Below are 23,003 nucleotides of genomic sequence, written 5' to 3' on the forward strand. Positions count from 1 at the left end.
GCAGACACTGCCTTCATTAAATGCTAAATAATTCTGTTGGAAATTTTCGTTTCTAATAGCAAAAAAGTGGACAATATTATTGTTTTCAATCCAGATACGGCCAGAATTTTATTTAATGCAAAAATCAGAGTCAGAGACAGTTCTGAATTTTCTCTCTAATATACCTTATACTGCCTCCTCAAATCAAATGGTTCGTACCTTAGACTTTAAATCTATCTAGAGCTTATACTGATCATTATTCAGCTACCATGTTATTTTGAAATAGGCTGGGGCGTTTGGGGTTAAACATGTTTTCGTAGGTAAATAATATTGCTGTGGATTTTTTTATGAGAGTGTAATAGAGTATTACTTTCTATTTGGCTCAATTTTGAAATAGAAGTCACTACGTTCTTGCTCAATCCTGTGTCGCTTTCAAGGTATCATAGTTGTCATCCTCAGCAATGTGTTACTGTAATTTGAATTTCAAAATAACTGAGTGACTGGTCAACTCCACCATAGCGAATCACATGACTTTGACATACTCAGTAAATACCAGTGAAAAATATCATTATAAGTAAAGAATTGTCGCATAAAAATTAAATACACGGGAAATGGCATAAGTTCACGAAGTCTAGTCTGATTAATCATTAAAAAAAAGTTCAAGCAAAGGGGGGCGTACGCCCTCTATGCCCCTCCTCTGGATCCGCTACTGACAGCAACTAGTAGAAGGAAGAGCCTGCTTATCTCCTAACAATTTTTGGAGATACCAACCATATGGAAAGGAAGGCTTAATTGTGCCATTTTTGATCTGGTGTTTAATAGCATTCGTAGATGCCCATTTAGACAGCCGTAAATCCAAAACACCATAGTAAATCAAATATACACAAACCTTTAGATCACACGATAAACTAATCACTATCATAGAGACATATTAAGTCTCCAATAGCAAGTCTATACTTAGCCTAAACAAAACGAAATTACTCCAACAGATAGCGTTTACTATCGGAAAAAGATACAGAAGCGGATTTAAAGGGGGCGGCCCCCTTTTTTTGGAAAAAAATTGGTTGATTTATATAGAAAATCACTGAAGCATGACCAGAGCGGCCCCCTCTAAGGTAGTTAGTGGGCCCCCGCTTATGAAAATTTCTGGATCCGCCACTGAGATAGATATGTTTGCTACACTAAAACATATTTCTAGCAGATAGATTTATTTCATATTCAAGCATAAACCTATACCGAATAATCAGATGTACGAAATACTAGCTAAAACTTAGGTAGACATATGTATGTTTTATTCAATCAAATCCTATACATAATGATGTTAAGCTAGCTATAAAACCAGGTTTTATCTACCATTTTCTATATAAAGAAATGCCTGTACCAGGTCAGGAGTATAACAGTTGTTTTCTATTCGTTTGATGTGTTTAAGCCTTCGATTTGGCCATTTTACTAGGGGCAAACATATGAAATACTCAAACCTCAGCATACATGTATGTCATCTTTAAAAACAAACCCAAAATTAAAAACATGCAAAACACAAACAATCAACAGAAGAAAGGAATAAAAAACACATTGATTGAGTGTTGGTTGCTTTATGCCAGTGGCAAGTATTTTATGTTTGTTCAGTACGAGAACACTTAACAATAAATACAATATAGGTAGGTCCAGTAATAGCGGTCAACTAGGTTGCAGGTCGGGAAAATTTGGACTGCCACCACGTGAAAACGTGGATAAATGGGAAAGGGACGGAAATCGAGCCTTGTAACGGGCCACCCAAAGAGGTGTTACACGGATTCTTAACGAGCAAAGTGCGTGACACTCTCTTTACACGAGGCATGGATTTAACATCACAAATTTGACCGGACATGGCTGCGTACTTATACATTCAGCACAGCCAAACATACACCCCACTTTGGACAGGGTTTTACTGCCGGTCAGAAGAAGACCCGTAGTGACCATATGTCTATTCCCTAGTCACCTTGCTTGCTGATCTTCACAACCCCGAGTTTAGAAATTCAAAAATAAAAAATAATAACTTATCAATCGTTCAGGATAATTAATAAAACACAACGTCAGTGCAACCAATCGTTGTCAACACCTCGATCTATTACTGGAAGAAATATAGAGGATCTTGATATTTCATAGTTAATAAAGACAACAACAAAAATGTATCGAAGTTTTTTTTAGTGAATACTATATAACAAACATATGCAATAAGTAATCATTAATACAAAGAAAGTAAGGAGTTGTGTTATGATTGACAATGAGACAACTATCCTCAAGAGTGTCTAAATGATGTAGATATAAGCAACAATAGGTCACATCACAACCTTTTACAATTAATAAAACCCATACTTTATAGTCAGCTATAAAAGGCCTTAGCATTACAAAATTTGAAACAATTCAAACAAAAAACCGAACGACTAGATTTATGACAAAGCAGTTAAGAATTGTGTTCTGCTCTATGGTCGGGTTGTTGTCTCATTGACCCATTCCCAATTTCCATTCTCAATTTTAAATATTATAAAAGCAACAAACAGCAACCACTGAATTGCACGCTGCTCACTTGGGACAGCCACAGAAAGGATGGCAAACAGAGGTTAAAACGGCTTTATTCAAGAAATTGGTACGAATTACATAAAACAACATACACACACTAACGATCTAAGAATACTGACAATTACACAAAGCTAGTCCAGAGCATGAATGAATCCATAGATAGTTAACGTTCTCGTGGCTTTAATGGTATCTCTGTTTATAGTTAGCAAAGGTATACCCTCGGAGACGAAACTTCCACCAGCAGTATGATAGAAAATGAGACGGAGACTCAACGACAAAAATAACAGAGCGACATAAAGAAGACAACACACATCCATGACAAGTAGGCAGGTGTCTAAACTCGAACGCTGACCAATTTCTAAACAAATATTATTGAGAAAACGAAACTAACTTTTCTGGTGATCACTTTACTCTCTTAAAGTAGAACTATAAACATATTTGTCATACACGTGGGAGGTTAAACTAGATTTAACCCAAATTTCCTCGGAAATACCTGTACCAAGTCAGGAATATGACTGTCTAAGAAAACCAGTTATTCTTTGGCAGAGAAGACCGTTTGAACGCCATTATATCACTGTTTGATCTTAAACATATGTAGATTTGCATACCGAAAGATGATAGATGTACACTAAAAGATAGACAGGCTTATCATGAAGTTAACTTAAGAAAAAGTATTTAAACTTAAAGAGATGTAAAAGAGGGGCGAAAGATACAAAAGGGAAGTCAAACTCAAAGATCGAAAATAAGCTGACAACGAAATGGCTAAAAATAAAAGACAAAAAGACAAATAATAGTACACAAAACACAACATAGAAAAACAAAATACTTAGCAACACGAACCTCAACAAAAACTGGGGGTGATCTCAGGAACTCCGGAAAAGTAAGCAGATCCTGCTCGACACGTGGCACCCGTCGTGTTCCGAATTTTATTACAAATCCAGTACATAGTCTTATGTCAAATTCGTGAAAAGGGAAGCGGATTGTAGTTACGACATAAGGAACATATGCGATATCATCTGTGTAAACATTTAAAGAGATGTAAAAGAGGGGCGAAAGATGCAAAAGGGAAGTCAAACTCAAAGATCGAAAATAAGCTGACAACGACATGGCTAAAAAGTAAAAAGACAAAAAGACAAATAATAATACACAAAACACAACATAGAAAAACTAAAAAGTTAGCAACACGAACCTCAACAAAAACTGGGGGTGATCTCAGGAACTCCGGAAGAGTAAGCAGATCCTGCTCGACACGTGGCACCCGTCGTGTTGCTTATTTTATTACAAATCCAGTACATAGACTTATGTCAAATTCGTAAAAGGGAAGCGGATTGTAGTTACGACATAAGGAACATATGCGATATCATCTGTGTAAACATTTACAAAAAAACATAACTGAATACACAGGGGTTTTGCATTTTGAGGTCTGACACCTTGATAAGTACAAACATAATGAATATGAACACTAAAAGCACAAAAGTTACTAAAACACTTCGTACCTTCCAAGATCTTGTTGAGTATGACAAATCATGTATTGATGAAGATTATGATAATAATTTAAAAAAAGACCCAGTTGGCACAAAACAATTTACTCTGAGCATAGAAATACGTCTGCAACTTGAACAGTTTAAAGCCTTATTTCACAAAGATATATAAAATTGAAAATATTTTATGTCTTAGAAAATTTGAACTATTCTGGATTTGAACATGCAGTCTTTTTTCGTCACTGCAGTACTTGTCAAATGTATCAAGTTGGGTAAAATCTTTGAGATGTGCCCCACAACTAATATTGTTTAATTTGTTTTGATTCATTCTGAAAATTGCGGAACAATTGATATATGAACAAGAAAAAGTGATTTCAACTGTGTAACTGAGTTGAAGTTACAATACATTATATGGCCTATGATTTTTTTTACACTTTTGCAAAGATAAAAAAAAAAAAAAAACGAAAGATCACAATCAAGAGATTTTTGATGTTTTCTGAAACACAAAGCACATTTAACATTAATATACAAAGTTTCTACGAGGCTTTAAAACTTTTCATGTTGCACACATATTTCTGAATAAATTTTGTGGTGTAACATAGCCATTTTCCCAAGCGGTATCCAAAAAAGTATTGTTTACAGCTAAATTCAGAGATACTTGACATAATTACGTAAATAAGACAAACATATGTGTATGTTATGTGAAATACCGTTATAACTAATAAACCAGCAGTCCATGTACATTGTCAATCATACATTTTAATTTTAAATATTCAGTATACATAGAAATGAACTGCTCTATTTGACGATTTCTACCTTAGTTTTCGAATGAGTGGTTATATGTTGTCGACAAAATAAATGTAGTACACACGACAACTGGCCTCACATGTTATAACTTATTACACTAAAACATTATTACATGATAGGAATATTTTCCTTTTTATACATTGAATACCATGTTTATTAGAATAAAGCAAAAACTGTTTCAATGTGCTTTGTTACTAATGTCAATTTTGAGGACGATTCTGACAATCCCTTATAACAGGATATTAAGTATTATAGAGAAGCTATATAAAAGGTAAGACTCTTAACTTGTTAATTGAAATACAAGGGATCGTCATAAAGTTGATACATTGCAAGCAAGTTAACTAGTTTCCTGAATAGAGTTATTTAACATGTTTAATGCCACTCTTGCTTGTATTTGATTACTACGGAACTTGATAAATTATACTATGTGTTGCCTGGTTTAAGATTATTTGACACATTTTGAAAATTATATATGACAACCTATTTTGTAACCTAAAGTGTAATGAATGAACTGGATTAAAATTAATACAACTGTAGCATTACACAAATATTTTTAATTTCATCTTTGGCACTTAAGGTGCTCCGTACATTATCAACCTTCGTTTTAAACTTGATTTTCTCTATAATTAAGAATATCAATGAATACAGTGATAAAGAAATATCAAATATTTGTGGTCACAATACCCTAAGCAATGTTTGATCAAAACTTATATCAAAATGTGCTGCCTTTGGTCCGTAAAATATGCCCAAGAGTGATATTAGTAGAGTATAGTGGTAGGACAAAAAAATAAAACTGAATATTACAAGTTCTTTACTTCTAACGATAACATATGGAAAATATTTAGGAAGACATAAACGGTTGATATCAATAGCTTTCAAAAGACGAAACAGGATGAAAAGGACATTTAGTACGAACAACAAATAAGTCATCTTGGTACAGACCCAGCTGGATTCAGAAAGATATAATCAGTTTAAATATTCCGAAATGAAAGCGAACCTCGATCCCAAATACATAAACTTTTTAGTATTTTGGCAGTTTTGCGAATATTCTTTGTGTGTATTAAAGATATTTATATGAAAGCATTATAATAAGTTTTTGCAGATTCGGCATTGGAGTTTGACGTTTTGTGAATGACTTTTGACTGCGAATTAAATAATTTAGGACAGGTTATAATTTCTGTGGTAGGACATCCTGAAGCTCAGTTAAGTAAAACAACTTTAAGTAAAATCAAACATATAATCGAAGCAGAAACTTTACTGTTTTCAAATGATTTTGTCAAGTAAAGAAGTTATAAATAACAATGGCCATTTTCCTGACTTGGTACAGGATATTTTAATACTGCAGTTAATTTTCCAATAAAATAAAGCTTATTTTTTCTTTTCTACGTTGCTCTCACTTGACATGGCACTAAGATGTCATACCACAGAGAAGGTTATCCGTCGAAAAATATAAACTTTGGAGTCAAAAGTCGTTACTTAATTCACTAACAATTTCTTAACAGGAAATAAAACATAATCAATACATTTGCAGATAAGACAACTATTTTTGTATTTTGAGACAAGAAAAATATCACTGGAGAATAGAATCACAGACAATTTGAATGGTCAAACAATTGGTGATGGTGATGATGTAATTTGTGCAGTGTTGATTTATGTCGCTTTCCCCTATAAACCTGCTGGAAGTGTTTTTGTGTTAGGAGCACATTGCTGTAAATGAAGTTATGAATATGAAGTTAATTTTTTGTTTCTTTTTTTCACATATTTGTTTGTTTTATAGTGATTAAAATTATAACCCAAAGTTGACTGCTGTACCCCTATTTTTGACATTTTTACCTTATGTCTTCTTGTTTTATTCACAAATCATTGTCTGTATTTATGCGATTTTACTTTTTATTCTTTTTTTTATTTTGTTACAGGAAGCAAAACAATCTACAATTGGAAGAAGCACGGACACTTGGATCTTTAGAAAGATATTTTTATTTTTGGATTCTACAATTTGATGATACGTTTCCGTATAAAATTACTCTTTCAAGCAAAATCCCGTTTACAGTCAAACACATATCGGATGCAATTTCTGCCTTGGTTATTCAGCATCCTGTGTTACGAAAATCCTTTCTAAATAACGGAAGAACTGTGAAATTGGTTGAAATTCCAAATATAGTCGATTACCTTGAGATATTGTCGAAAAAACATTTTGACTCATTGTTCAATAATTTTTCTTTAAACGGCAAATCATGGCGACTTGTTATGTTGGAACCCGATGTGGAATCGACACACACTATAACCATTTTGATCGGTGTTCATCATGCCCTGTCAGATTATATTTATAACCGTCAGATAATAACATCATTTGTTCTCAATTTAGATAAGCTACAACATGGTATGACTCCCTCATCAGACATTGTCTTTAAGCACAGTAAACCGATCGAGGAAATGACACGTGATACACCCATAAGAGAGGTTGAAAGTTGCTATGTCGGTCCAACATATCAGGATAAAAAAGTTCTCACAGCAACAGAGTTATTATTACATGCAGTCAAGAAATTCGGTCATACAAAATCTTCGTTCAGTTCTAGTAGGACATTAAAATGGAAGTTAGGCAAGGAAACATCACAGATTTTTTTTGATTCAAGACGGAAATGTAAAGGATCAATTACTGCATTACTTTTAACTGTTTGCATCTCATCCTTCATGAAGTTAACACAGACATGTTTGAAAAAGGACGAAGTAGTTAACCTACCTTTCGTGTTTATGGTTAATCTACGTAGATATATAAAAAGCGAAGAAGAGTTCCGAGGGAATGCATCCATAGATGTGCAATGCTATTTACAAATGACGTCATCATTTACCTCGAACAAACAATTCTGGGTTACGGCAAATAATATTTCGATGAAAATTAGAGAGATAGTAGAAAGTGGAAATCTTCTCGTTGCAGCGAAAGACTGGATAGATTCTCCTGTAGCAGCTATAGATTTTACACATGTTGGTTCCACAGATGATTTTATAGAAGAGAAAACTAACATTTGCATCGACGACCTTGAGACCAACACAAATGTCAATCAAGAAAAGTCACCAATATTCAATGTCAATACCAATTCAGTTCGAGGCGAGTTGCAACTTTTAATTTCGTACAGTTCCTCGTTAATGCCTGATATGTTTGCACAAAAGTTTGCTGATGGTATAACTGAAAGTATACAAAATTTAGAAAATGAGCAGCCCAAATGATGAATTTTTGTATAATATGAAACTACGATCAAATACTAATTTTGTTAAATTACAAAACACAGGCATATTGGTTATGTGAGATATTATTTTTTCAAAATGAAAAACAGATCCATTCAAAACGATACTATTTTAAAAAATGTCAAACAATTTAAACCCGACAGTTGCTGTTTTGTGCATTAATTAGGCCGTCAGTTTCCTCGTTTTTATTGTTTATCAAGTTGTCTCGTTGGCAGTCATGCTACTTCTTCTTTTTATAAAATGAATGCAAATTTGGTATTTACAATGAGACCACAACACTTTGTTTTTAAATAATGTTTAAAGGGTCTTCCTCCGTCTTTGATTTTGAAGTAGCAGATCATAGTTTGTCTAGATCTTTAATAAAATGTGCATATTTTGAGAGCGATATGTAATCATGTGACTTATAATGTTGATATAGGAAATTTTTTCAACTTTGCCAAATAAGGGGAGATAACTCAGATGAAATCATTTTATAATAAAAAGTACTTTGAATTTACCTATCTTTATATGAAGCAAGAAAACAAGTCCGGTAATCATTTTTTTTCTCTTATCTGAAAGCATGTTTTAAGAGCTATCTCCTCACATTTGATCTTAAAATGCTATGGTGCAGTTTCCTTTTATCACAAACAATGGATTTTCCATGCATAATCTATACGAAATGGGACAATTTTGCACAACCTATGGAATGAAAAAACGTTCCGTGACCAATATTTTTTATTGGATTTTTTGAAAAGTATGACAAAAAATTCATTTGACAAATTATAAAAAAAATCTATCTATAATACTAAAATTACGAGGTCCAATTTGTCAGCCGTCATCAGGTAAAAACGACAAATCCAAGAATTCAACTTTATATATAATAGCTAATATAGGACTATGGTGTTGATTAAAAATTACACCACTCCAGACCCTTTTGTTTTCCACATAATTAATATTTCCAATAATTAACAAGTTCAGGGTCGAATCCGATACCGATACCAATATTATAATATATATTCACCTGTTACCTATTACCTTATCTGTACGTTCTGCACCTGACAAGCGCACCACCAAAAGTTGTATTTAGGATGCTACATGGATAGATAGATAGATAGATAGATAGTTTATTAACGTCTCACCATTAATATACACAATACAATATTTACATATATCATAAAACATAAATATATATTAATGCCATTCTTAAAAGAATTATGAGAGACAAAAAGTAAAATTTCATCAAACAATAAAAGGACTTTATAAAACTATGTACTTATTAAAATTTCTAAAACAAATTACAAAAATTTAACAGTCTAAAAAAATTATCGTTTTAAAAAACGTCTCCTTCTGTCTAAAATAGATTTGCAGGTTTTGGCACATTTTAGTAAGACTTTCTAAGATGACCATACGAATACTTAAAATCTGCACTTGAAAATAAGGCGTATAGGTAGTTTTAATTTGTTAGCGGGAATGACGTACTACAATAAGGCTTACGCATAGTTATATACTTTAATTCAGTCACGGACCCGCGATAACACGGGTGTGTTCTAGTTGATTTAATTAAGACACACTAGCCTCCTTAATATATCTTCTAAAAAAAATTCGTTAGAATTATTTTCCAATGATTCCAGATTTTGCTAGGTCTATAGAAACAACAGTAGTATATCGCTGGCCGAAAGTCATAAATCGATTGAGAAAAAACATATCCGGACCACCAACTTAAATCGAGGTAAACACATTCACCATAAGAGGACAACAACGGAACATCAGAATCATCGTAGTGCAACAAAAACAAACGCCAGCAACTAAAACACGGAATAATTGATAACAACTGCCATATTTCGGACTTGGTACAGGACATTTTAAGAAGAAATGGTGGATTGAACATGGTTTTATGGCTAGGCAAACCTCCCGCTCATATGTTCATGTTAAAAAATATATCGCTTAAATTACAACACTATGCGACAGCAAAACACCACACACAAATAAGCAAGAACACTCATCACAGAGAAACGCACAAATACATGGAATAATAGTCATTACAACATGTAAACCACAGAATAGTAACGAACATCTTCCATTAATGACAACACAGGACAAGACAAGCAGTGAAAAACCTTTGTGATGAATATATAATCTTTCAATTTATACAATTTATAATTATTTTCACAATACTAGTCCAAACAATTTTTATGATTATGACGGTATTGAGACACTATTTTAAATTAGTGCTGTGACGACGTTATAATTATTTTGACTAAGACAAAACTAGTATCCATTGAAAATGGAAACAAAATAGACCATAGTGACAAACAAAACATATGTGACGCACCAAAAGTACAGAACCCAAAACACAAACAATAAACGACACGAAATAACACAATATTCAACCAAACACCCAATAGAAACATCATTACTAAATACATGAATGTTCAAACGAGGGTTACTGTTGCGAGGACTAAGGGACGACATCAAAAATAAAGGATGGACAAAAAACAAAATCGGGGTAACAAACTAAAACTGAGGGAAACGCATTAAATATAAGTTGAGAACTACGACACAACACTACAATGTAACACACACAGAAACTGACCAAGCATCAGAAAAAATCCCACGATAATAACAAATAAAACATCAAAACCAAATACATGAATTTGGGATAGACAAGTACCGCGACAAGTATCGCAATGTGAATTTACACAAAAGATCGATGCAGGATAAAAAAACTTAAATTAAATAGTTTTGGGCTGGGGGGGGGGGGGGGGGGGGGGGTTAAAATTCTGCACGTTTTGTATATCTAAAATCGATTTTTACATATATCCCTATTGGTAAATCAATTTTTCCCAAATTAAGTTAAGAGGGGGGTTGGGGTGGGGGTTGGGGTGTCAGTGAAAAAACTATGTGAATTAAGTTTTTTTTTATCCTACATTGAACTTTTGATGTCGTACCTAAAGTTGATCAAATCATCTACTGTATTTATAAAAATATGTTACAAATACAATTCTTTAAACAGCGAGTAAACAGGACAATAAACTTAGGCCGTGTTCACATTGACCTAAACTCGGTGTTGTGTAAGTGCAACTCACACGTAAACTAAACAAAATTACGTTCCCATTGATAAAACTCAATGTTTACATGTAGTGTAAATCATGTTTTGTCTACATGCAGTCGATACTCGATGTAGGCCTTGTGTAGATTAAATGTACACAAAACTAGGCATTTAAAACATTAGTTTCACCGTGCATATTTAAGAAAGGAACGATTTTTTAATAAAATTGATATTTATAGCAATTATTTATGAAGTTCTTTACAGAAATATTTGTCTCAACTTGATATATTTATTTGTTTTGTTTAGAAATAAAACTTAACGTAGCTTTATTAAGCCCTTATCAAGACCCAAAGCAGCATCATTGCTGAACACATAATTCATTTGAAAATTAGTCTTTCCGAATTGACTTAACTTACACAGAAATATTTGCCACTGGTCTTTACTCAAACAACGATTCACTCATAAAATTACTTAAAAAGTTTTCTAATGCTTAATCGAGATATCTTTAGTATCTTTAAACTACTGCAAATCATCAAAATGGCTTTCATAAAGAAGCAACCACCTAACTTAAAAAAAAAAGGGGGGGGGGGGGGGGGTATTTTGTTTATTTATTTGAGTCAGAATTTTGCCGCGCAAACATTTTATTCCGGTTTTTTTTTTTCGATGCTGGTAATCAATTTTTTTTTCTTCTACATTTAACACTATAATGTATGGGGAAACTCTTGATTCAGAATATTTTTTATCATCTGTAGAACCAGAATTGTTTTCTTTATCCAATTGGGGTTCGGAATATTTCCATCCCCCCTATTTAGAGTCAAATGGTCGTTCCCTTACTGCTAGAAAAGTTGTCCGAAAATGTTTCATTCGATTCTACGAAATGAACATTTAAATGACATAGAGTTTACAAATGTGAACAAATCTTATGTACAGGTAATTAAACAAGGTGTATAGATGTGAACAAATATAATGTGAAACCAATGTCCAGTTCATTAAACTAATTGTAAACAAGTTTACTGTACATGGAATTTGGTGTGAACACGGCCTTATATTTATTTAAAGGTATAGGAAGACGAAACCATAAAGCAATCCAACCAGTAAAATATAAAAGACAAAATGAGGGAAAAACAAGCAGCAGTCCATAAAACTTATGATTGAGCATCGTGAACACATGAGCTTGATGGTATTACCTTGTCTTAACCTAAAAAAAAATACACATTAAAGATACCAGGGTAATGAATTTGTACCCAAGACGCTCGTTTCGTCTCAATAAAATTTAGCAGTGACTCGCTCAAATTAAAACATTCGGCAGGCCAAATCAAATAAGAAGCTGTAGAGCTTTAAAAAACGAATATAAATCATCATGACATGTACATGGTATTTTATAACATAAAATAATGACCGTGAACGTGCACAATTGGAAGTAAAACACGATACAGGATGAAGAACAATCATGATCGATAACTAAAATAAATATAATGAGAGTCACAAAATCAAAACGGAGAACTAAATCAAAAGCAACACACATCATATACAGAATGTGAAGCTCCTGACTTTTCATGACAGATGAAACACACATTCAGAGATTTTATAAACGAAGGCAGTTACGCTAGGTCCCTGTTTATCTGTCACGTATATCTTGTGACGGTCAACAGAGACAGACACGATTCCATGAATAACAGCTAATAATTCTTATTTCAATAGCTTCCTAAAATGTTACAATCTTTTTTTTACACAGACAGCATGCACAAAGTTGAGGACAGCTGTGAAATGCGCTTTTAAAAGTAGTTTTATACAACTGTGTTAAACATATATTTAAAAAAAAGTAGGTTTTTGATGAAAAAATGTTGCAAAATAGCGATTAAAATCCACGTTATTGAAAAAGTTCAAATCGATAGAGTATAAAACGAAAATGGAGAAAAATAGCAAAAATATGTGAAATTTTCATATAATAAAACTTTTTGGATTCGAACTATGACGTCATACGAATTTAAACCCCCCCTCCCCCCCAAAAAAAAATGAAAAACAGCCATGGTGGATAAGTTGGGAATGTGTTCATTAGGAAAAACTTACTATTAGAAAATGGAAGAATCGGTAAACAAAATATTTAGTTGCTATTTTTTTTAAAGTAGTAGGTCCGGTAAGGACCAATTTTGGCATCAAATTTCAGGTTCATCTGACGAAAGATTGTGACCACTTTTTAAACACCTAAGTGTCTATTTCATTTGAATCAATTAGTTTATGTGAAAGATTTTAACTGATTTAGTCATTAAAAACGACCCGATTCAAGCTCAAATATGAAAAATTTACCAAATATGCCGAAAAATGTCACTTTTCAGATGGTTTTTGTCAAAAATGAAAGTGGCCGCATCCGTGTTCATCCTCAATCTTTATATATGTAATGTATTATCATAAAATACAACTTACATTTTAATTTTAAGGATGAACACGAATGCGGACACTTTCGTTTCACACGAAAACCGTCTAAAATTTAACTAAAATGCTAGAATTGTGAAGATTTTAGTAATTAAGCATGACTTAATGGTGCTAATACCCGATATATGTGCATTGTATTGTCAAAAAACAGCTCATATTTATGTAGCAGAAGCATTCTACTGTACAATAAATAACTAAAAGTTTACATTTTAACAATTTGTAAAACTGCTATATTTTGGAGCCAAAAACGGGTCTTACTGGACCTTCTCCTTTCGAATTGAACTGATATTCCAATTGTGCATAACAAGAGGTAGTCGAGGCTGAACACCTTATATCTTTTTAATGTCCAGCTATTATGTTACAATTTAAAGAACGTGTTAACGCTATTATCTGATTAGGGTTCACGATATAGTCGCTTATTAAGTCCATTACACTGACCTTATCATATGTTTTTAAAGATTTACAGAATGTGCATTTGCTATGCTTTGTTGTTAGAAAAAAGAAAAGAAATATGCTATGTTGAACGTTTATGTTTAAAGTTATGTCATGAACTCAGTGTCCAGTGTTTTTGTTACGCTTTTATTTTCTGGGGAAAATGCCGACGTCGTAAATGATTTTAGTAATTGAAGTCGTTACGTTTGTGGACTCAGCTTTGTGAACGCCGTCACAGTACTCTGATATTATATTAACTGGTAGATATTTATTTAGTTGCTTCTATCGCAGATATGAGAATTGAAAACATTTAATTTGTAGGAAAAAAGTAAAATAATAAAAGAACCGAACACTGAGGAAAATTCAAAACGCAAAGTCCGTAATCAAATGGCAAACCAATAGCTTATATAAATCAAACGAAGGAAAACAACTGACATTTTACTGACCTGGTACATGCATTTTCTTATGTAGAAAATTGGGGATTACACCAGATTTATAGATAAGCTTAACCTCTCACCATTAGTACAGTCGCATAAAATTCCTTTATTTAGAAACAACGACGTGTGAACAAAACAAACAGACATAATAGGTAAAGTAGTCAATAGTATAGGGGTTCAGCAATCAATATATAAAACGAACACATAGGGAACAAAGAAATACAAGAAGGCTATAGACAAGACACATTAGCAAAAATGAAAGCCAAGAATACAGAAATTTACTATGGAACAATAGCATAAAGACGGAACAACGACAAATGAATATCACAAAAACATAGACTAAACAGTAAAGGGAATATTCACAAAGACAAATACAAGATGACTATAACACGCTATTGAGATGAAAAACAACGTAAGTACCCATAATTCCTTCTTCAAGAAAACTGTGTATTATTTTTTAAGTTGATAAGTAATATTACCAACAAGGTCTTGGTACCTTTTGATGAATTTTTTTTTGAAAAAGGAATAGACGTTCTTTGACATACCCCTGGATCATTAACTTTCTACTCCGACATACGTTTTAATATCAATGTGAAATTTAAAGCCTTACTGTTTCAAATTTTCTCTTCGGAAAAAATCTTCAGTTCACTGCAAGTTCAAGAACAAACACCATTGATTAATGTATCATTGATTGATACGTTTAAAATACGTTTTGAAACAAAAGTGTACTTGACCGGTAAATTAAAATGATAACTACCTAAAACTTGGTATGCGTATTGTATATCTTTTTATAAACCATAAAGCAGAGGGTAACATACATATTGTATTTCAAATTGATTGTTTAATCTATTTCATTGTTACACCTATGACCAGTATTTGTTCATTTAATGTTAGCAGTAGTATTCTAGACAATTCTAGTTATGACACGAGCTTGTACAAAAACATAAAAAAAGCCAATCTCATTAAAATCCGATGTTCTGATACGCTACCCTCCACTAGTGCATGAGATTGAAAAAAAGCAATTCAGAGATGAATGAATCATTTTGTAATTTCATTAGGGTTACAAATCGTTGCCCTAAATAAAGGCAACAGTAGTATACCGCTGTTCGAAATTCATAAATCGATAGAGAAAAAACAAATCTGGGTTACAAACTAAAACCGAGGGAGACGTATCAAATATAAGAGAACTATGACACAACAGAAACACAACATTAAAATGTAACACACACAGAAACGAACTTTAATATAACAATGGCCATTTTCCGGACTTGGTACAGGTCATTTTAAGAAAAAAAAATGGTGGGTTGAACCTGGTTTTATGGCATGGCAAACCTCCCGCTTTAATGGCAATGATGTTAACTATAACATTAAAATGACAACATTGCATGACAGGACTACAATACAATTAAATGGGTTAAATATATGACGGAGAATTAAACGAATAATAGCCAACCTAAACACACTTTGTATGAAGTGCGAATATTCATAATAAAAATGTGCACACCATCAACGACTTCACAACCTTAAAAAATCAAAAAAGTGCATACAATTTTAATGATTACATTAGTAGACTACAACCATGAAAATAAGATTCATATCCAATAGTTCGTTCGTTTCACTATGTATTGTTGTTGCGTTGTCATAGGTAGCTCGTCCTGAATGTAAGCACGGATTTTTTTTGGACATAAATCTAATCTTGGAATGCCTCTGGGTTGTTTTCAGCCAATCAACATTATAGATTGTATAGAACATACCTGCAATGTAATTATTTATGTGTGAGGAGGGACCGTTAATAAATGTTGATGATAATACAACATTACCTTGGCACCTTGTCCTCCCACTACTAATATCATGATGATAGATCTGAGTAATATCTACCTAAGTTTATAGAACGAGAGCAACATGGTATATATATATATAAATATTAAGATTACCTTTTCAAAGGGAATGTGAGCTTTTGCCATCACGGCGTCTGATAAAGTCCGTCGGCGTTCGTCGTTGTCCGTCAGATGTTAACTGTTTCAAGCATCTTTTTCTCTCTCAAACTACTGTTACAGTATCGATTTCAACCTAACGCAAGAATAATCAGCACTAGGGTTAATAGAATACATTGCTTGTTTAATTTTCTATTTCATTAAAAAAAACATGGCCGCCACGGCTAAAAATTGAATATAGGGGTAAAGTGATGACTTCATCTACAGCACACATAACACTTAACCATAATTGTAAGACTTTTGTAGTTTGTATTTTTGATGTTGTATTGTACAAAATAAGATATGGCTCTGTACTAAATATTATATTTATTCAAGTCGATGTTTGAAAAAAATTCTATTACTTCAGGCACTCAAACATAAGTTAAATGATCTGTACTGTACTGAAAAAAATGTAGCTATTTACAAACAAAACCAAGAACAGTTTTAGAGAGAATGGAATAGCTGGCACTTTCTGTGTTTATAAGTGAGAACAATCACACAAATACATGAGACTTTTGTTTATTAAATTTGCTAATTCAACCTATAAATCTGGCTCTTTACTTTCTATCTTTCTTGAATCAGATACAATATAATGGCAGTAATATATAGAGCAAACTGCAAATGATCAATTCTTGGTTTTTTTTCTCCTTAAAATTTCAAACTTGTAAATGATTTTTTTTTTGTTGTTGGTTTTTTTTTGAAATTTTTTTGATTTTTTTCTTTTCTTTTTCTCTATCAATTTGTTTTTCTTCTTCAAAGTTTTACTATACTATTTTACTGCATTTTACCCTTTGTTCTATTTTACGCTATGTAAAATAGAACAAAGAGTAGAATGCAGTTTTAGACTGTTGTCTCAGAAACTAAATCATTAAGAACTAACCAGACGGGAAGTTAAAGTATGCATTAGATCAAGGTCTACCTGTCTAGCAATTAGCAGCCAAATCGTCTATCTGATTTTTAGGTTATTGCTCCTGAGTTGATGATTGTAAGGACATTTGACATTTAAAGAAATGTTTTTTACAATTTTGTCATTCAATTTGCTTTCTTTAAAACATCTTTTCCTTTGAAACTGCTGAATAAATTTCAGTCAAACTGGGGCTTAATGAGTTTTAGAGTATCTGGTGTAGATTTTGCATTTGATTTCCTTGTATGTCAAGAAACGAAGCAACTATGGATGAAATGGAACATAGGGGGTAAAAACTTATTAATATGAATTAAAATTATTGATGAAAGATTTAAAGCAACAATCAACAGTTGAGCGATTCGGGCTCTTGACAGCCTCTTGTTTTAGTGACATATTTCGAATTTTTTCACTGTTCATCAGAATGAATGTTCCAAAATTGTGAAAATATAATCTGAAAATATCAATAGACAAAACGCATAAATAAAAATATCGATACAACGGTTTTATATGGAAAACCGAATCAAACAGACTAAAACCCAGTGATATGAAAATAAAATAAATAAAAATGAAGGATTCCTAGAGAAAGTAAAATTGTTCTGCTAGTGTTCTTGAATTGTTTACTATAGCCTTTAAAGGTTTAATGTAAGTATAAAATACAGAGCTACCAGATATCGATAAACTTTAAATTAAAAATAATTTTACAGCCGATAATTGCAGGTGCAAAACATTGTGAATCAATACACCTGGTTAATAATCAATGATCAGGTGTAACTCGACGTTTATTTTGTACTTTTGTTGCTAAGTTAAGTGGGGTTTTAGTGACATTTTTTTCAGGTTGTTTTAATTCATATCAATTTTTCTTTTTATAAACGTCACCTTTAGTTAATCCAATTACATTGTATACATACTATAGATACATTGATAACTTAAAGGTTGTAATTATTGCACGTCTTCATGAAGTGATGACGTCAGGATGATATGGCGGAAGGTTATTCCGCTACTGGAACGCTCAAAATTCGAACAATATTAAATCGAGATTGATTTTTGAGGTAGGTTATGTTTTAGTTTCTATTTTATTGCATTCTTTTTATACTCATGGATTTCAGCAAGTCCGCATGGTGGTCTGATCATTTCCAAACTAACAAATTCAAGGCTTGCATGAATTATTCTTAATGAAAAAATAGCCCTCTATATATCGACCACGTGGTTTACGCAAAAATGACTAGAAACCAGACCACATTCAGGTTTTAAGCCAAATGAATTCAGATGAGAAGAACAAAGACTTGTCATAGATCAACAGCTGAATGACAAAAACTGAAAACAACGCTTTTAATAATTTCTTGTGTCCGAAGCGTTTTTCTGGATTTACCTTCACCAGGAACGCTTAAAGCCAACTTTGCCTGAGGGAGTCGACACCTCAGTTTCTTCATAATTTAAAAATTTAAAAATCGAAAGATAGGTTAAGACTTGCCCTTTGGCTTGATGTGTAATTCGGATATCTTTTATTTTAAATTTTCATTCGAGCCGGTTTTTATTACGGAAAATTATTCGCATGCCTTCCCTCCGAAATCAACTTTTTTGAGGGATATGAACCTGCTAGGGAGTTTGACTTACCATAAAACGAAGAGTTAACTCCCTTGAAACTGTATCACATCCCCTTGAGTTTACCTAAGGTTCCAAAGTACTTTAAATGATAAGAAACCTCAAATCAAAAAAAAAATATGCATATGTTTCTTATAACTCAATGGATAGTTTTCATTATAAAACTTATGTACATATACTTTTTTCTGAAGAAAATTCTTACATTTGTTCATATTTAGAAGACGTTTACTTTATTTTAATTGCTTGCTTCCAGAAAGCAATTCCCCGACATATTTGCCGTTTGCAAAGAGACCTCAGTGTGACCAATCTCGTAAAAATCCGGTGATCGTAATACATATGGATGTCCTTAAAATAATTTATTATCTGATTGTTCATGTTCACGAATTTGGCTATACTTTTTGGACCTTTTGGATTATAGCTCTTCATCTTTTATACAAGTTTTGGATTTCAATTATTTTGGCCACGACCATCACTGAAGAGACATATATTGTCGAAATGCGCATCTGGTGCAGGAAAATTTGTACCGTTAATGTAATTAAACACGTGCTCAATATCCATACTTTTTGTTGATTGTTGACAAATAGGTGACAATTGTCGAGGCTAACTTCTAATATCGTATACAGAAAACAATACAATCATACAGTTTGACGTTTACTTCATTATAACAGAACTACCAAGGCGACGTCACACACTGACGTCAACCCTAGAAACATAACGGTAAATAGCGACGTCTTGACTCCCGCGGTATTCTCGACATTCTCCGGGCGGCGAAAAGTAAATATTAAAATTAAATTACAATCAAGAAAAAAAAAATTATAATTACTGTCTCTTAAATTCAAAACTTAAACTTAAAACTTTAGCACAGTCACTAGCTTCCAGACTAGTTATATTTCGGTTCAATCACAATGAGTCTATTTCGATAATTAACAGTGTCTATATTTTCCGCGCACCTGTTCACCTAGTCAAATAATTGGTTTTTGCACTTAGCCAATTAAATCAAGCATATTCGTAAAGGTCCATAATAAATCTGAACAGTTAATAGGTTACACATTATTTAGTACATTTTTTTTATATCTTCCATGGCTCTTCTGGCTGCTTCTCGGTTTGGCGATATCCGGCCTGTGGTCGCACTTGGTTCTTTCTTCTGTCGAGCTTCTTCGTCCTTTGATGTTTCGATGTCTGTACAGAGTTCAAGGGGATACAACTTGACGATCGGACGTGATGTGGTTCCAGTTTTGGTTCGAATAATAGCGGAACGAACTAGTCCATCATTTCCTTTGGTTAGGTTTTCCACAATCCCGGTTTTCCACATTATTCTTCTGTTTTCATCATGAATCTGAACAATATCGCCTATTCTGATCATAGTGGAATTGTTTCCCGTTTTCTTGTGGAATTCACGCAATGACGTCAAATACTCTGTTTTCCATCTGTTCCAGAATTGTTGTAAGAGTAATGACTGTCTTTGTACATGTTTGAAAAACTTTGTTTTGTTCATAAATGTTTCATTAAACATGTCAATTTCACAAGTATCCATGTACAGTAATGTATTTATCCTACGTCCACAAAGAAGATGAGCTGGCGTAAGTGGTTGAAGATTCTCTGGGTCTGAAGACACATATGTTAATGGTCGTTCATTTAAGACTCTATCTCTGTAACGATTGTATGAAGAGTCTCTAAATTTACAAGTGATTTTCCTAGTACTTTTTTCAGATTCGTTTTCGTCATTCCAATAAGACGCTCCCACCATCCACCAAACCATGGAGCACGTTTAGGGATGAAAAACCAGTCGATTCCTTGTGCTGATAATGTCTCTTTTAACTTTTTTAAATTACAAAGTTGTTTGATGTTTTCTGACGCGGATACAAAAGTAGAACCATTGTCTGTCATAACTACTTTTGGTAAAGATTTTCTGCTTGAAAAGCGCCGAAAAGCTTGTAAAAATGTTTCTTCTGACAAATTTGTAACGACTTCAAGGTGTATCGCTCTAGTAGAGGCACAAGTGAATAAACATATGTAAAATTGAGAATGGAAATGGGGAATGTGCCAAAGAGACAACAACCCGACCATAGAAAAAAACAACAGCAGAAGGTCACCAACAGGTCTTTAATGTAGCGAGAAATTCCCGCACCTGGAGGCGTCCTTCAACTGGCCCCTAAACAAATATATGCTAGTTCAGTGATAATGAACGCCATACTAATTTCCAAATTGAACACAAGAAACTAACATTAAAAATACAAGACTAACAAAGGCCAGAGGCTCCTGACTTGGGACAGGCGCAAAAATGCGGCGGGGTTAAACATGTTTGTGAGATCTCAACCCTCCCCCTATTCCTCTAGCCAATGTAGAAAAGTAAACGCATAACAATACGTACATTAATATTCAGTTCAAGAGAAGTCCGAGTCTGATGTCAGAAGATGTAACCAAAGAAAATAAACAAAATGACAATAATACATAAATAACAACAGACTACTAGCAGTTAACTGACATGCCAGCTCCAGACTTCAATTAAACTGACTGAAAGGTTATGATTTCATCATATGAACATCAGGCACAATCCTTCCCGTTAGGGGTTTAGTATCATACCATCATAACATATATGAGAAGAACATAACCCGTGTCATGCCAACAACTGGTTTTTGAATACTAGTAAATGTGTTTAGTTCCGATGCAAAGACCCTATAAGTGAATCAATATTAACGCCAAAATATGCAATCTTTAATGACCTGACAACAGTATCGTAACTATATCCCTTCTTAATAAGTCTATTCAAAGGTTTTGTTAGTTTTTGAGGTGAATACTGACACCTTAGTGCTTTATAAAGAATATTTCCATAAAAAATTGGATGTAAAATACCTGAACGTATAAGAAGTCTGCATGTTGAGCTATATTTACGAATGATGTCCTTATACCGATGATAAAATTTAGTAAATGTTTTGACTAGTTTGTGATATCGAAAACCCTAAAATCTAAAACATTGTTACATTAGACTTTCTTTATGATATTTTCGTTATCTTTTACTTGTAATGCGACTGTGAAATCTATCCCTGTAGCTGTAAAAGGGTCAGCTTCTTGTAGTCGAAATTTAGGCAATGGCGGCGGATCCGGTGCTGCATATGGTTGTCCAACAACCTTCCTACAAGTAACACATTTCCTGAGTGTTTTTCGTACAAACTGTCGAATTGCGGGTATCCAAAAACTTTGTCTCAAATGTACGATTGTGGCATTTACTCCGGAATGACAAATTCTTTCATGGGCATTTAATACAATAAGTTTAGAAATTGTAACAAAACTGATAAAGACGTGTCGATTGATGTTGATTTTGGGTATGTTGAACTGTTTGTTAACCAATGCGGACCTTTAATCCATAATGTGCTGTTTGTGTATTGTTCGGCCGTTATCCCTCGTGTTACTAGATCAGCTGGGTTATCGCTTGTAGGGCAATACTTCCATTCCCATGATTTTGTCAATTCGTTTATTTTATTCACACGATTTTGTATGAAACGTTTTAATGTCTTTGTTGACTTAAGCCAGTGTAAAACAATCTGGCTATCCGACCAAAACGTGATGTTTTCGCACTCCAACGTTGATTGAAGATGTTTAGCTAAGCGTGCTCCGATTACGGCTGCCATTAACTCAAGTTGTGGGAGTGTGGGAGCTACTCGTGACTTTGCCATTACAAGTACTGTCTCTTGTCCATTACATATATATATCCTACCGCACCATATGCCTTTGTACAAACAAATATGTGAAGACTGTATTGTGTTGATCCTGTAGTCTTAGTGAAATAATATCGAGGAAATACTGTTTGTGTAGCGGTCTCAATATTCTCGCGTATACCGATCCATTAGTTACATATGTCTCCTTCTATTATACTGTCCCATTGTAATCCAAGTTTCCATATTTCTTGCAACAAAATTTTAGCCGTTATTGTCACTGACGATTATCTCAATATTTCTCGTTTAGTTACAAGTTTTGTCGTACTTTCTTCCTTGCATTTGTGTGGATAGAAAAGATAATCTGTGTGACTATTCCATCTCATTCCCAATACTTTCGTGTCTGTGTCCGTGTCTGAAACAGTCTGAGATACTGCTTGTTGTCGTACCTTTATGCTGTTCGAATTCCAAG

The 23,003-nt window shown here is 33.3% G+C and overlaps 1 long non-coding RNA gene across 1 annotated transcript; it reads left to right on the forward strand.

Annotated features, from left to right (window-relative positions):
• Positions 1 to 4,906: 4,906 nt before the first annotated feature.
• Positions 4,907 to 7,366, forward strand: LOC143078020 (uncharacterized). The gene is made up of 2 exons (XR_012978999.1): positions 4,907 to 5,097; positions 6,743 to 7,366. It is a non-coding gene; the product is annotated as an uncharacterized LOC143078020 (long non-coding RNA).
• The last annotated feature ends 15,637 nt before the right edge of the window (positions 7,367 to 23,003 follow it).

This window comes from Mytilus galloprovincialis, chromosome 6 (assembly GCF_965363235.1).
Source record: "Mytilus galloprovincialis chromosome 6, xbMytGall1.hap1.1, whole genome shotgun sequence".
Taxonomy (NCBI): Eukaryota; Metazoa; Mollusca; class Bivalvia; order Mytilida; family Mytilidae; genus Mytilus; species Mytilus galloprovincialis.